The following is a 13,569-nucleotide window of genomic DNA, read 5'->3' as shown; positions in this document are numbered from 1 at the left end:
CAGGTACCACTCTGCATCCAGAACCTCGTCCCACTCTGTCTTCATGCCCTGGTCCTCCTATGCCTCCCGGCCCTGGTCCTCCGTTCTATCAGCCCTGGACTCCCTCAACCTCCAGGCCTTGGCCGCTCTCTCCGTCCTGGCCCTGGGACCCTCTTCCTCCTGGCCTAGGTCCCCCTATCTCTCGGCCCAGTTCGCCCTCTGCCTCCTGGCCCTGGTCACCCTATCTCCCAGCCCAGGTACCCCTCTGCCTCCTGGCCCTGGTCCCCCTCTGCTTCCTGGCCCTGGCCGGCCTCTGCCTCTCTGTCCTGGTTGTCTCCCGCCTCTCGGCCCTGGTTCCCCTCTGCTTCTCAGCCCGAGTCCCACTGGCTCCCGGAACAGATACCCCTCTGTATCCTGGCCTTGGTCCCCCCTGTCACATCCCTGGTTCCCCTGTGATTGCCAGCCCTAGTTCCCCTTTGCTTCCTCTGCCTGCCGGCCCTGGTCCCCGTTTCCCAGCCCTGGTCCTCATCTGCCTCCCGGCCCTGGTCCCACTCTGCCTCCAGACCCTGGTCACCCTCAGCCTCCCGACCCTGGTTCACCATCTCCCGGCCCAGCTACCCATCTGCCTCCTGGCACTGGTTCTCCTCTGCCTCCAGGCCCTGGTCCCCTCGGCCTCCCTTCCATTGTCCCCCCCACCCCGCTTCTCGGCCCTGGTCCACCGTCGCCTGGCCCAGGTACCCCTCTGGCTATTTTACTTGTACATATGATGTGCATGTACCTTTACTTCTATTTATACTGATGACTTGACACCTGACCACATGTTTTGTTTTGTTGTCTGTCTCCCCCTTCTAGACTGTGAGCCCGATGTTGGGTAGGGACCATCTCTATAAGTTGCCAACTTGTACTTCCCAAGCGCTTAGTACAGTGCTCTTCACACAGTCAGAGCTCAATAAAAACGACTGAATGAATAGCCCTGGTCCCCCACTGCTTCCCTGCCATGGTCCTCTTCTGCCTCCCAACCCTGGGTCCCCTCAACCTCCAGGCACTGGTCCCCCTCTGACAGCCGCCCATGGTCTCCCTCTGCCTCTGTCCTTGTCCCCCCAACTTCTAGGCCCTGGTCCCCCTTTGCCTTCCGGCCCAGGTACTACTCTGCCTCCTGGCCCTGATCCCCCTCTACCTCCCGTCCCTGGTCTCCCGTCTCCTGGCCAGGTACCCTTCTAAATCCTGGTCCTGGTCCCGCTCTGCCTCCCCGCCCTGGTCCAATTCTGCCTCCCGGCCCTGGATCCCCTCTGCCTCCCTGTCCTGTTCCCCCCCGCTTCTCGTCCCCTGGTCCCCCTCTGATTTTCGCCCTAGTTCCCCTTTACTTCCGAGAATTGGGAGAGTTATAAGGGAAGGGAGGTAGATTTAATCCTCTGTCTGCTGGCCCTGGTCCCCGATTCCCGGCACTGGTCCCCGATTCCCGGCACTGGTCCCTCTCTGCCTCCCAGTCCTGGGCCCCTCTACCTCCCGGCCCTGGTTCTTTTGAACCTACAGGCCCTGGCCTCTCTCTATGTCCAATCCATTGGGTCTGTCTCCGTCCCGGCCATGGGTCCCCTTTACCTCCCAGCCCTCGTCCCCCTGTTCTGCCAGCCACGGTCTCCCTCTACCTCCAGACAACGGCCCCTCTCTCCATCCTGGCCCTGGGACTCTCTACCTCTTGGCCTAAGTACCCCTGTCTTTCGGCCCAGGTACCCCGTCTGCCTCCCTGCCTTGGTCTCCCCCTGACTCACGTCCCTGGCCCACCACTGACTTTCAGCCCTAGTTCCCCATGATTTCCGAGAAGCCGTGGGGGGGACAAGAGCAGGGAGGCAGAGGTAGCCCTCTGCCTGCCGGCCCTGATCCCAATTTCCTGGCCCTGGTCCCCCTTTGCTTCACGGCCCTGGTTCCCCTCTGCCTCCCGAACCTGGTCCCCCTTCTCCCGGCCCTGGTGCCTTTGAGTCTCCCGGCCCTGGTCCCTTTGAACCTCCCGGCCCTGGCCTCCTCTACCACCAGACACTGGGTCTCTCTCCGTTCCGGCCATGGATCCTCTCTACCTCCCACCCCTGGTCCCTCTGTTCTACCAGCCCTGGTTTTCATTTGCCTCATGGCCCTGGTCCCCCATCTGTCAGCCTTGGTACCACTCTGACTACTGGCCATGGTCCTCCCTTGACGCCCTGCCCTGGTCCCCCTCTACCTCCCGGCCATGGTCCCCCAGTCCCCTCCCCCAAGTCCCCCTCTGCTTCCTGGCCCTGGAAACTTTGTGCCTCCAGGGTCTTGTCCCACCCTCATCTCAGACCTGGTCCCCCTCTTACTCTTGGTGCTGGCCCAACAACTCCCGGCCCAGTTACATCTCTGCCTCATGGCCCTGGTCCCCCATGCCATGCTGCCCTCATCACCATTTGCCTCCAGTCCCTGGTTCCCATGTGCCTGTCAGCCCTAGTTCAGTCATACTTCCAAGAAGCTGGGGGGACAAGGGCAGGGAGGCAGAGGAACCCCTTCTGCCTGCCGAACCTGGTCCCCTTCTACCTCCAGGCCCGGGTCCCCCTCTACCTCCCGACACTGGTCAATTTAAGCATCCCAGCCCTGGTCCCCTTCTGCCTCCTCACCCTGGTCCACCATTTCCCCGGCACAGGTCCCCCTCTGCCTCCTGGCCCTGGTCCCCCTCTGCCTCCAGGCCCCTGTCCCCCTCTGCCTCCCTGCACTTGTTTCCCCCACTACTCGGCCCTGGTCCCCCTTTGCCTTCTGGCCCTAGTCCCCCTCTTCCTCCTGGACGTCCCCCTGTGCCTGCTGGCCCTGATCCCCGTTTCCCAACCATTGTCCCGCTCTGCCTCCCGGCCATGGTCTCCCTCTGCGTCCCAACCCTGGTCCCCCCATCTACCGGCCCAGGTACCCCTCTGCCTCCTGACCCTGGTCACCCTCTAGCTCCAGGCCCTGGACCTCCAATGCCTCCCAACACAGGTCCCTTTGAGCCTCCCGACCCTGGCCTCCCTCTACGGCCAGGCCACTGGGTCTCTCTCCTTCCCGGCTATGGGTCCCCTCTACCTCCCGTCCCACGTGCCCCTGTTCTACCAGCCCTGGTCTCCCTCTACCTCCAGGCCCCGGCCCCTTTCTCCATCCAGGCCCTGGGACCCTCTACCTCCCGGCCTAGGTCCCCCTGTCTCCCGGCCCAGGTATCCCACTGCCTCCTGGTCCTGGTTCCCCTTTGCCTTCCTGCCCTGGTCCCCATCTGCTTCCCGGCCCTGTCCGGCCTCTTCCTCTCTGACATGGTCGCTCCCCGCCTCTCGGCCCTCATTCCCCTCTGCGTCTTAGCCCAATCCCAACTTTCTCCCAGCCCAAGTACCCACCTGCCTCCCTGCCTTGGTCTGCAATGTCTCCCAGCCCCGGTACCGCTCTGCTTCATCGCCCTCGTTCCAGTCTACCTCCAGGCCCTGGTCACCTTCTGCGTCCCTGTCCTGCTCCCTTTAAGCCTCCCGGTCCTGCTCTCTCTCTACCTCCGGGCCACTGCGTCTCTAAGTCCCAGCCATGGGTCCCCTCTACGTCCCGGCCCAGGTCCCCCTGTTCTGCCTGCCTTGGGTTCCCTCTACATCCAGGCCCTGGCCCCTCCCCCCGTCCCGGCCCTGGGACACTTTACCTCCCGGCCTAGGTCCCCCTGTCTCCCGGCCCAGGTACCTCTCTGCCTCCCAGCTCCGGTCCCCTTTTCTCCTGGCACAGGTAAACCTCTGCCTCCTAGCCCTGGTCCCCTTCTGTTTCCCGGCCCTGGTCTGACTCTGCCTCTCTGACCCGGTCGCCCGCTGCCTCTTGGCCCTGGTTCCCCTCAGCTTCTCAACCCTAGTGCCCCTGTCTCCTGGCACAGATACCCTTCTGCCTTCCGGACCTGGTCTCCCTGTACCGGCCTAGGTAACCTTCTGCCTCCCGGCCCTGTTCCCCTTCTGCCTCCCAGCCCTTGCCCACCATGCGTCTCAGCCCTAGCCCCCTTTGCCACCCAGCCCAGGTCCCCCTCTGCCTGCCGGCCCTGGTCACCGTTTCTTGGCCTGCTCCTCCTCTGCCTCCCGACCCCGGTCCCCCGTCTCTGGGCTCAGTCACCCCTCTGCCTCCTGGCCCTCGTCCCCCTCTACCTCCAGGTCCTGGTCACCCTCTGCCTCCCGGCCCTGCTCCATTTAAACCTCCAGGCCACGGTACCCCTCTACCTCCAGGCCACGGGGTCTCTCTCTGTCCCGCACATGGATGCCCTCTAACTCCCGGCCCTGCTCTCCTTGTTCTGCCAGCCCTGCTCTCCCTCTACCTCCAGACCCTGGCACCTCTCCCCATCCCGGCCCTGGGACCTTCTACCTCACGGCCTAGGTCCCCCTGTCTCCCGGCCCCAGTCCCCTTCTGCCTTCGCACCTTGGTCCCCCTTTGCTTCCTGGCCCTGGCGGGCATCTGCCTCTCTAACCTGCTCGCCCTCTGCGTCTCGGTCCTGGTTCCCTTCTGCTTCTCAGCCCTAGTCCCCCGTCTCCTGGCGCAGGTACCCCTCTGCCTCCCTGAACAGGTACCCCTCACCCTGCTGGCCCTGGTCCCCCTCTGTCTCTTTGTTCTTGTCCTCCATCTACCAACCCTGCTACCCCTCTGTCCCCTGGCCCTGGTCCCACTCTGCCTCCAGGCCCAGGTCCTGCTCCGCCTCCCGGCCCTGGTACCTCTCTGCCTCCCTACCCTGGTCCCCCTGTCTCGTGGCCCAGTTACCCTTCTGCTTCCCGGGCCAGGTACCAGTGTCTCCGGTCCAGGTACCCTTCTGCCTCCCGGCCCTTGTCCCCCTCTGCCTCTCTGCCCTGGTCCCTCCGGCTTCTCGGCCCCGGTCATCCTGTACCACCTGGCCCTGGTCCCGGTCTGATGCCCTCCCCTGCCCCCCAACCCCGCTTCTCGGCCCTGGTCCTCCTCTATCTCCTGGCCGTTGTCCATGTCTGCCTTTCAACCCTGGTCCCACTTTACTCTCTGGCTCTGGTCCCCTACGACCTTCCGGCCCTGGTCCCCTTCTCCCTCCAGCCCTAGTTCACCTCTACTTCCCTGCCTTAGTCCACATCTTCCACCCGGACCTGGTCCCTCTCTGCCTACTGACATGGTACCCCGGTTCTTCCCAGCCCTCGTAGCCTTGTACCTCCGATACCTCGTCACCCTCTGCCTCTGGGCCCTGGTCCCCCTGTGCCTGCCAGCCCTCATCACCGTCTAAATCCTGGCCATTACCCTTCTCTCCCTCAAAGTCCTGGGTCCCCTATTCATTCATTCATTCATTCATTCATTCATTCATTCATTCATTCATTCATTCAATCATATTAATTGAGCTCTTACTGTGTGCAAAGTACAGTACTAAGCGCTTGGGAAGTACAAGTTGGCAACATATAGAGACGGTCCCTACCCAACAGCGGGCTTACAGACTGAAAGGGGGAGACAGACAACAAAACAAAACATATTAACAAAATAAAATAAATAGAATAGTAAATATGTACAAGTAAAATAAATAGAGCAATAAATATGTACAAACATATATGCAGGTGCTGTGGGAAGGGGAAGGAGGTAGGGCGGGGGGATGGGGAAGGGGTGGAGGGGGAGAATAAGGCGGTGTCTCAGTCTGGCAAGGCCTCCTGGAGGAGGTGAGCTCTCAGTAGGGCTTTGAAGGGTGGAAGAGAGCAAGCTTGGCGGATGTGTGGTGGCAGGTCATTCCAGGCCAGGGGGAGAACGTGGGCCGGGGGTCGACGGCGGGACAGGCGAGAACGAGGCACAGTGAGGAGGTTAGTGGAAGAGGAGCGGAGGGTGCGGGCTGGGCTGCAGAAAGAAAGAAAGGAGGTGAGATAGGAGGGGGCGAGGTGATGGAGAGCCTTGAAGCCGATAGTGAGGAGTTTTTGCCTGATGCATGGATTGATTGGTAGCCACTGGAGATTTTTGAGGAGGGGAGTAACATGCCCAGAGCGTTTCTGCACAAAGACGATCCGGGCAGCCGCTTGAAGTTTGGATTGAATTGGGTAGAGACAGGAGGATGGGAGATCAGAGAGGAGGCTGATGCAGTAGTCCAGACGAGATAGGATGAGAGCTTGAACCAGCAGGGTAGCGGTTTGGATGGAGAGGAAAGGGCGGATCTTGGCGGTGTTGCAGAGGTGAGACAGGCAGATTTTGGTGACAGATTGGATGTGAGGGGTAAACGAGATAGCGGAGCCGAGGATGACACCACGGTTGCGGGCTTGTGGGGCGAGAAGGATGGTAGTGCCGTCAACAGGGATGGGAAAGTCAGAGAGAGGGCAGGGTTTGGGAGGGAAGACAAGGAGTTCAGTCTTGGACATATTGAATTTTAGATGGCGGGCAGACATCCAGATGGAGATGTCTTGAAGGCAGGAGGAGACACGAGCTTGAAGGGAGGGAGAGAGTGCAGGGGCAGAGGTGTAGATTTGGGTGTCATCAGCGTAGAGATGATAGTTGAAGCCGTGGGAGCGAATGAGTTCAGCAAGAGTGAGTGTAGATAGAGAACAGAAGGGGACCAAGAACTGACCCCTCCCAGCCCTTGTTCACCTCTACCACCCTGCCTTAGTCCACATCTTCCCCCCGGACCTGGTCACTCTCTGCCTACCGGCATGGTGCCCCGGTACTTCCCAGCCCTCGTAGCCTTGTACCTCCGGGCCCTGGTCACCCTTGCCTCTGGGCCCTGGTCCCCCTGTGCCTCCCAGCCCACGTCACAATCTACCTCCTGCCCCTGACCCTTCTCTCCCTCCTAGCCCTGGGTCCCCTATACATCCTGGCCCTGGCCCCCTTGGTCCCGGACTCGAGTACCCTTCTACCTCCTGGCCCTGGTCTGTGCCCCTCAGCCCTGATCTCCCTATACCTCAAGGCCCTGGTCACTCTCTCGTTTCCGGCCCTGGGTACTCTCTAACACCCGGTCCTGGTCCGCCTGTCTCTCATCCCTGATACGCCTCTAACTTCCGGCCCTGGTCCCCCTCTGCTGACCTGCCCTGGTGCCTCTGTGCCTCCTAGCCCTTGTATCCTTCTGCCTCCAGGTCTTTGGGTCCCTCTCAGTCCCGGCCCTGGGTCACCTCTACTTCCCTGCGCAGGTATCTCTCTACCTTCCGGGCCGGTCCCCACATCTCCCGGCCTAGGTAGCCCTCTGACTGCTGGCCCCGGTCCCCCTCTGCCTCCCGGCCCTGGCCTCCCGTCTCCGAGTCCAAGTACCCCTCTGCCTCTGTGACTTTGTCCCCATGTCTCACAGCCCAGGTACTCCTATGCTTCCTGGCCCTAGTCCCCCTCTTTCGTCTGCCCTGTTCCCCCTCTGTGCCTCCTGGTCCTTGTCTCCTACCTCCAGGCCCTTGGGTCTCTCTCAGTTCAGGCCCTAGGTCCCCTCTACCTCGTGGACCTGGTCCCGTTGTCTCCCGGCCCAGGTACCCTTCTGCCACCCGGCCTTGGTCCCCTTTGGCTGCCCTGCCCTAGTTCCTTTCTGCCTCCTGGTCCTGGTCTCTCTATTTCTCCCGGCCCTGGTCTCAGTCTACCTCTAGGCCCTTGGGTCTCTCTCCATCCCGGCCCTGGGTCTTCTCTACCTCCAGGACCTGAACCTCGTCTCCCAAACCAGGTACCACTATGACTCCCGGCCCTGGTCCCCCTCTGCTGCCCTGCCCTGGTCCCTCTGTGCCTCCTAGCCCTTGTCTTCTTCTACCTCCAGGCCTTTGGGTCTCTCTCAATCCCGGCCCTCGTTCCCCTCTACCTCCCTGCACAGGTATCTCTCTACCTTCTGGCCCTGGTCCCACTCTGCCTCCCGGCCCTGGTCTCCCGTCTCCCAGCCCAGGTACCCCTCTGCCTCTCTGCCCTTGTCCCCATGTTTCCCAGCCCAGGTACTCCTATGCCTCCTGACCCTGGTCCCGCTCTCTCGCCCGCCATGTTCCCCCTCTGTGCCTCCTGGTCCTTGTCTCCTTCTACCTCCAGGCCCTTGGGTCTCTCTCAGTTCCGGCCCTAGGTCCCCTCTACCTCGTGGACCTGGTCCCGTTGTCTCCCGGCCCAGGTACCCTTCTGGCACCTGGCCCTGGTCCACCTTGGCTGCCCTGCCCTAGTTCCCTTCTGCCTCCCGGCCCTGGTCTCTCTGTGTCTCCCGGCCCTGGTCTCGTTCTACCTCTAGGCCCTTGGGTCTCTCTCCATCCCGGCCCTGGGTCCTCTCTACCTCCAGGACCTGGACCCCCGTCCCCCAAACCAGGTACCACTATGCCTCCCGGCCATGGTCTCCCTCTAGCTCCCGGCCTTGGTCCCCCTCTGCCTCCTGGCCCTGATCGCCTTCTGTTTCCAGGCCCTGGTCCCCCTCTGCCTCCTGGCCCTGGTCCATTGAAGCCTCCCGGCAGTGGTCTCCCTCTGCCTCCAGACCACTGGGTTTCTCTCCGTCGCAGCCATGGGTCCCCTCTACCTCCTGGCCCTGGTCCCCCTGTTCTGCCAGCCCTGGTTCCCTCTACCGCCATGCCCTGGCCCCTCTCTCCGTCCCGGCTCTGGTTCCCTCTAGCTCTTAGCCTAGGTCCCCCTGTCTCCCGGACCAGGTACACCCTGTCTCCCGGCCCAGGTAACCCTCTGCCTCCTGGCCCTGGTCCCCTTCTGTCTCCCTGCCCTGGTCCCCCGCTCCACTCATCCCTGGTCCTCGTCTGCCTCCCGGTTCAGGGTACGCCACTGCCTCCTGACCCTGGTCGTCCGTCTCCCGGCCCATGTACCCCTCTGCTTCCAGGCCCTAGTCCCTCTCTGCCTCCCTGCCGTGGTCCCATTCTGCTGTCCTGCCCTGTTTCCCTCTGCCTTCCGGTTCTGGTACCTCTGTGCCTCCCGGCACCAGTCTCATTCTACCTCCAGGCCCTTGGGTCTCCCTCCGTCCCGGCTGTGGGTTTCCTCTTCCTCCCGGCCCTGGTCCCCCTGTCTCCTGGCCAAAGTCTCCTCTGCCTTCCCGCCCTCGTCCCTCCTGCCGCCTGGCCCTGGTCCCCCTCTGCCTCCCTGCTCAGGCCCCCCTGCCTCCCTCAACAATCTGGACCCGGCCCCCCTTTCTCTTGCCCAGGTACCCCTCTGCCTCCCGGGCCAGGTCCCCCTATTCCCGGTCCAGGTACCCTTCTGCCCCCTGGCCCTGGTCCCCTTCTGCCATCCTGCCCTGGTCACCCTCTGCCTCCCGGCACCATTATCCTTCTACCTCCAGGCTCTTGGGTCTCTCGGTCCCCTCCCTGGATCCTCTCTACCTTCCGGCCCTGGCCACCCTATCTCCGGGCCCACTTACCACTCTGCCTCCCGGTCCTCGTCCCCCTCTGATTCCCTGCCTTGGTTCCACCCTGCCGTCCGGCCCAGGTAACCCGCTGCCTCTCAGCACTTGCCCCCCTCTGCCTCCTGGCCCTGGTACCCTTCTGCCGCCCAGCCCCGGTCCCCCTCAGCCTCCCGGGCCTGGTCCCCTTCTACCTCCAGGCTCTTGGAGCTCTCTCTTTCCTCGCCCTGGGTCCCCTCTGCCTCCTGGCCCTGGTTCCCTTCTGCCTTCCCATCCTGATCCCTCTCTGCTTCCCGGCCCTGGCCAGCCTCTGCCCCTCTGTCCTCGTCAGCCCCCACCTCTCGGGCCGTGTTCCCCTCTGCTTCTCAGCACTAGTCCCACTGTCTCCCGGCACAGGTACCCCACTGCCTCCTGGCCCTCGTCCCCCTTTCCACCCTGCCCTGGTCCCCCTCTGCCTCACGTCTCTAGTGCCCTTGTGACTGCCAGCCCTAGTTCCCCTTTACGTCCAAGAACTGAGCGGGGACAAGGGTAGGGGGGAAGAGGAACACCTCTGCCTGCTGGCCCTGGTCCCCGTTTCCCAGCCCTGGTCCCCCTCTGCCTGCCAGCCCTGGGCCCCCTCTGCCTGCCGGCCCTGGTCCCCCTCTGCCTGCCAGCCCTGATCCCCGTTTCCCAGCCCTGGTACCCCTCTGCCTTCCGACCCTGGTCCCACTCTGCCTCCAGACCCTGATCCCACAGTCCCCTCGCCCAAGTACCCCTCTGCCTCCTGGCCCTGGTCCCTGTGTGCTTCAGGGCCCTTGTCCCATCCGCATCTTGGCCCTGGTATACTTCTGCCTCTTGGCCCTAGTCCCCCAACTCCCAGACCAGGTACCTCTCTGCCTCCTGGCCCTGGTCACCCCTGACACCCTGCCCTGATCACCATCTGCCGCCCGCCCCTGGGTCCCTGTGCCTGCCAGCCCTAGCCCCCCCTTACTTCCAAGAAGCTGGGGGGACAAGAGCAGTGAGGCAGAGGAACCCCTCTGCCTGCAGTCCATGGTCCCCCTCCACCTCCAGGCCCAGATCTTCCTCTACCTCCAGACGATGGTCCCTTTAAGCTTCCTGGCCCTGGTCCACTTCTGCCTCCCGGCCCTGGGTCCCCTAAACCTCCCGGCCCTGGTCCCCCTGTTTCCTGGCCCAGTACCCTTCTAAATCCTGGCCCTGCTCCCCCTCTCCCTCCTACCCTGGTCCCTTTCTGCATCCCGGCCCTTGTCCTCCTCTGCCCTCTTGTCTTGTTCCCTACCGCCTATCGTCCCTGGTCCCCCTCTGACTTTCGGCTGTATTTCTCCTGTATCAATCAATCAATCAATCGTATTTACTGAGCGCTTACTGTGTGCAGAGCACTGTACTAAGTGCTTGGGAAGTACAATTTGGCAACATATAGAGACAGTCCCTACCCAACATTGGGCTCACAGTCTAGAAGTGGGAGACAGAGAAGAAAACCAAACATATTAACAAAATAAACTCAATAAAAAAGATATGTACAAGTAAGATAAATAAATAAATAAATAAATAAATAGAGTAATAAATATGTACAAACATATATACATATATAAAGGTACTGTGGGGAAGGGAAGGAGGTAAGGCGGGGGGATTGAGAGGAGGACGAGGGGCAGAGGAAGGAAGGGGCTCAGTCTGGGAAGGCCTCCTGGAGGAGGTGAGCTGTCAGTAGGGCCTTGAAGGAAGGAAGAGATCTAGCTTGGCGGATGTTGGGAGGGAGGGCATTCCAGGCCAGGGGGATGACGTGGGCCGGGGGTCGACGGCGGGACGGGCGAGAACGAGGCACGGTGAGGAGATTAGCGTCAGAGGAGCGGAGGGTGCGGGCTGGGCTGTAGAAGGAGAGAAGGGAGGTGAGGTAGGAGGGGGCGAGGAGATGGAGAGCCTTGAAGCCGAGGGTGATGAGTTTCTGCCTGATGCGCAGATTGATTGGTAGCCACTGGAGATTTTTGAGAAGGGGGGTAACATGCCCAGAGCGTTTCTGGACAAAGACAATCCCGGCAGCGGCGTCAAGTATGGATTGAAGTGGGGAGCGATACGAGGATGGGAGATCAGAGAGAAGGCTGATACAGTAGTCCAGACGGGATAGGATGAGAACTTGAAAGAGCAGGGTAGCGGTTTGGATGGAGAGGAAAGGGCGGATCTTGGCAATGCTGAGGAGCTGAGACCAGCAGGTATTGGTGACGGCTTGGATGTGAGGGGTAAATGAGAGAGCGGAGTCGAGGATGACACCAGGTTTGCGGGCTTGTGAGACGGGAAGGATGGTAGTGCCGTCAACAGTGATATGAAAGTCAGGGAGAGGGCAGAGCTTGGGAGGGAAGACAAGGAGTTCAGTCTTGGACATCTTGAGTTTTAGGTGGCGGGCAGACATCCAGATGAAGATGTCCTGAAGGCAGGAGGAGATGCGAGCCTGGAGGGACGGGGAGAGAGCAGGGGCAGAGATGTAGATTTGGGTGTCATCAGCGTAGAGATGATAGTTGAAGACGTGGGAGCGAATGAGGTCACCAAGGGAGTGAGTGTAGATAGAGAACAGAAGGTGATCGAGAACTGAACCTTGGAGAACCCCACAGTAAGGGGATGGGAGGGGGAGGAGGAGCCTGCAAGAGAATGAGAATGAACGACCGGAGAGATAAGAGGAGACCCAGGAGAGGACAGAGTCTGTGACAGAGTCTGTACTTAAGAGAAACCAGGTGGGTTGGGGAGGGCGGCAAGGGCAGGGTGGCAGAGGTACCCCTGTGCCTGCTGGCCCTGATCCCCATTTCCCAACCCTGGTCCCCCTCTGCCTCGCAGCCCTGGTCCCCCTCCGCCCACGACCCTGGTCCTGTCTCCAGGCCCAGGTACCTCTATGCCTCCAGGCCCTGGTGCCCCACTGCCTCGCTGCCCTGGTCCCCCTCTGCCTCCCAGCCCTGGGTCCCCTCAGATTTCCAGCCATGGTCCCTTTAGATCCTGGCCCTAGTCCCTGTGCCTCCCGAACCTCGTCCCCCTCTGCCTCCCGGCCATGGTCATCTTCTACCTCTCAGCCTTGGTCGCCCCCTGCCTTACGTCCCTGGTCCCCCTCCGACTTTCGGCCCTAATTCCCCATTACTTCTGAGAAGCAGGGAGTACAAAGGCAGAGAGAGAGTGATACCACTCTGCCTGCCGGATTGATAGCCATTTCCCGGCCCTGGTCCCCCCATGCCTGCCGGCTCTTGTCCCCCTCTGCCTCCCGGCCCTGGTCCCCCTCTGCCTCAGGGCCCTGTTACCCTTCTGCTTGCCAGCCCTGAACGGCTTATGCCTCTCTGACCTGGTCGCCCCCCACCTCTCGGCCCTGGTTCCCCTCTGCTTCTCAGCCCTATTCACCTTGTCTTCCGGCACAGGTACCCCTCTGACTCCCAGCCCTGGTCCCCCTCTCACCCGGCCAGGGAAACCTCTGCCTCCTGGCCCCAGTCCGCTTGTCTACTGGCCCTGTTCCCTCTCTGCCTCCAGGCTCCGGTCTCCCTCTGCCTCCCTGCCCCGTTCGCCCTCTGCTTCCGACCCCTGACCTGCCTCTGCCTCTCTGACCCGGTCGCCCCCTGCCTCTAGGCCCTGATTCCCCTCTGCTTATTAGCCCTAGGCCCCGTCTCCTGGCCCACGTAACCCTCTATCTCCTGGCCCAGGTCCCCCTGTCTACCGGCCCTGGTCCCCCTCTATCTCCTTTCCCTGGTCCACCTCTACCTCCCGGACCTTGTCCCACATGCCTCTCGGCCCTGGTCCCCCTTTGGCCCCTGCGCTGATCCCCGTTTCCCAACCCTGGTCCACCTCTGCCTTCTGGCCCTGGTCCTTCTCTGCCTCCCGACCCTGGTCTCCCGTCTCCTGGCCCAGGTACACCTCTGCCTCCTGGCCCTGGTCGTCATCTACCTCCAGGACCAGGTCCCCCTCTGCCTCCCAGCCCTGGTCCCTTTGACCCACCCGGCCATGGCCTCCCTCTACCTCCAGCCCACTGGGTCTCTCTCCGTCCTGGCCATTGGTACCCTCTACCTCCAGGCCCTGGTCCCTGTGTCTAGAGGCCCTGGTCCCTCTCTGCCTCCCGACCCTGGTCCCCATCGGGCTCCCTGCCCTGGTCATCCTCAAATTCCCAGCCCAGTCCGGCCTCTGCCTCTCTGACGTGGTCACGCCCCTCCTCTCGGCCCTGGTTGCCCTCTGCTTCTCAGCCCTAGTCCCACTGTCTCCCGGCACAGATACCCCTCTGCCTCCCAGCCAGGGTCCCCCTGCCCCCTTGCCCAGGTACCCCCCTGCCTCCCAGCCAGGGTCCCCCTGTCCCCTGGCCCAGGTACCCCTCTGCCTCCCGGTCCTGGTCGCCC

This window comes from Tachyglossus aculeatus, chromosome 24 (genome assembly GCF_015852505.1).
Source record: "Tachyglossus aculeatus isolate mTacAcu1 chromosome 24, mTacAcu1.pri, whole genome shotgun sequence".
NCBI lineage: Eukaryota > Metazoa > Chordata > Mammalia > Monotremata > Tachyglossidae > Tachyglossus > Tachyglossus aculeatus.
The sequence above is the reverse complement of the archived record's forward strand: the minus strand, read 5'-3'. Positions refer to the sequence as shown.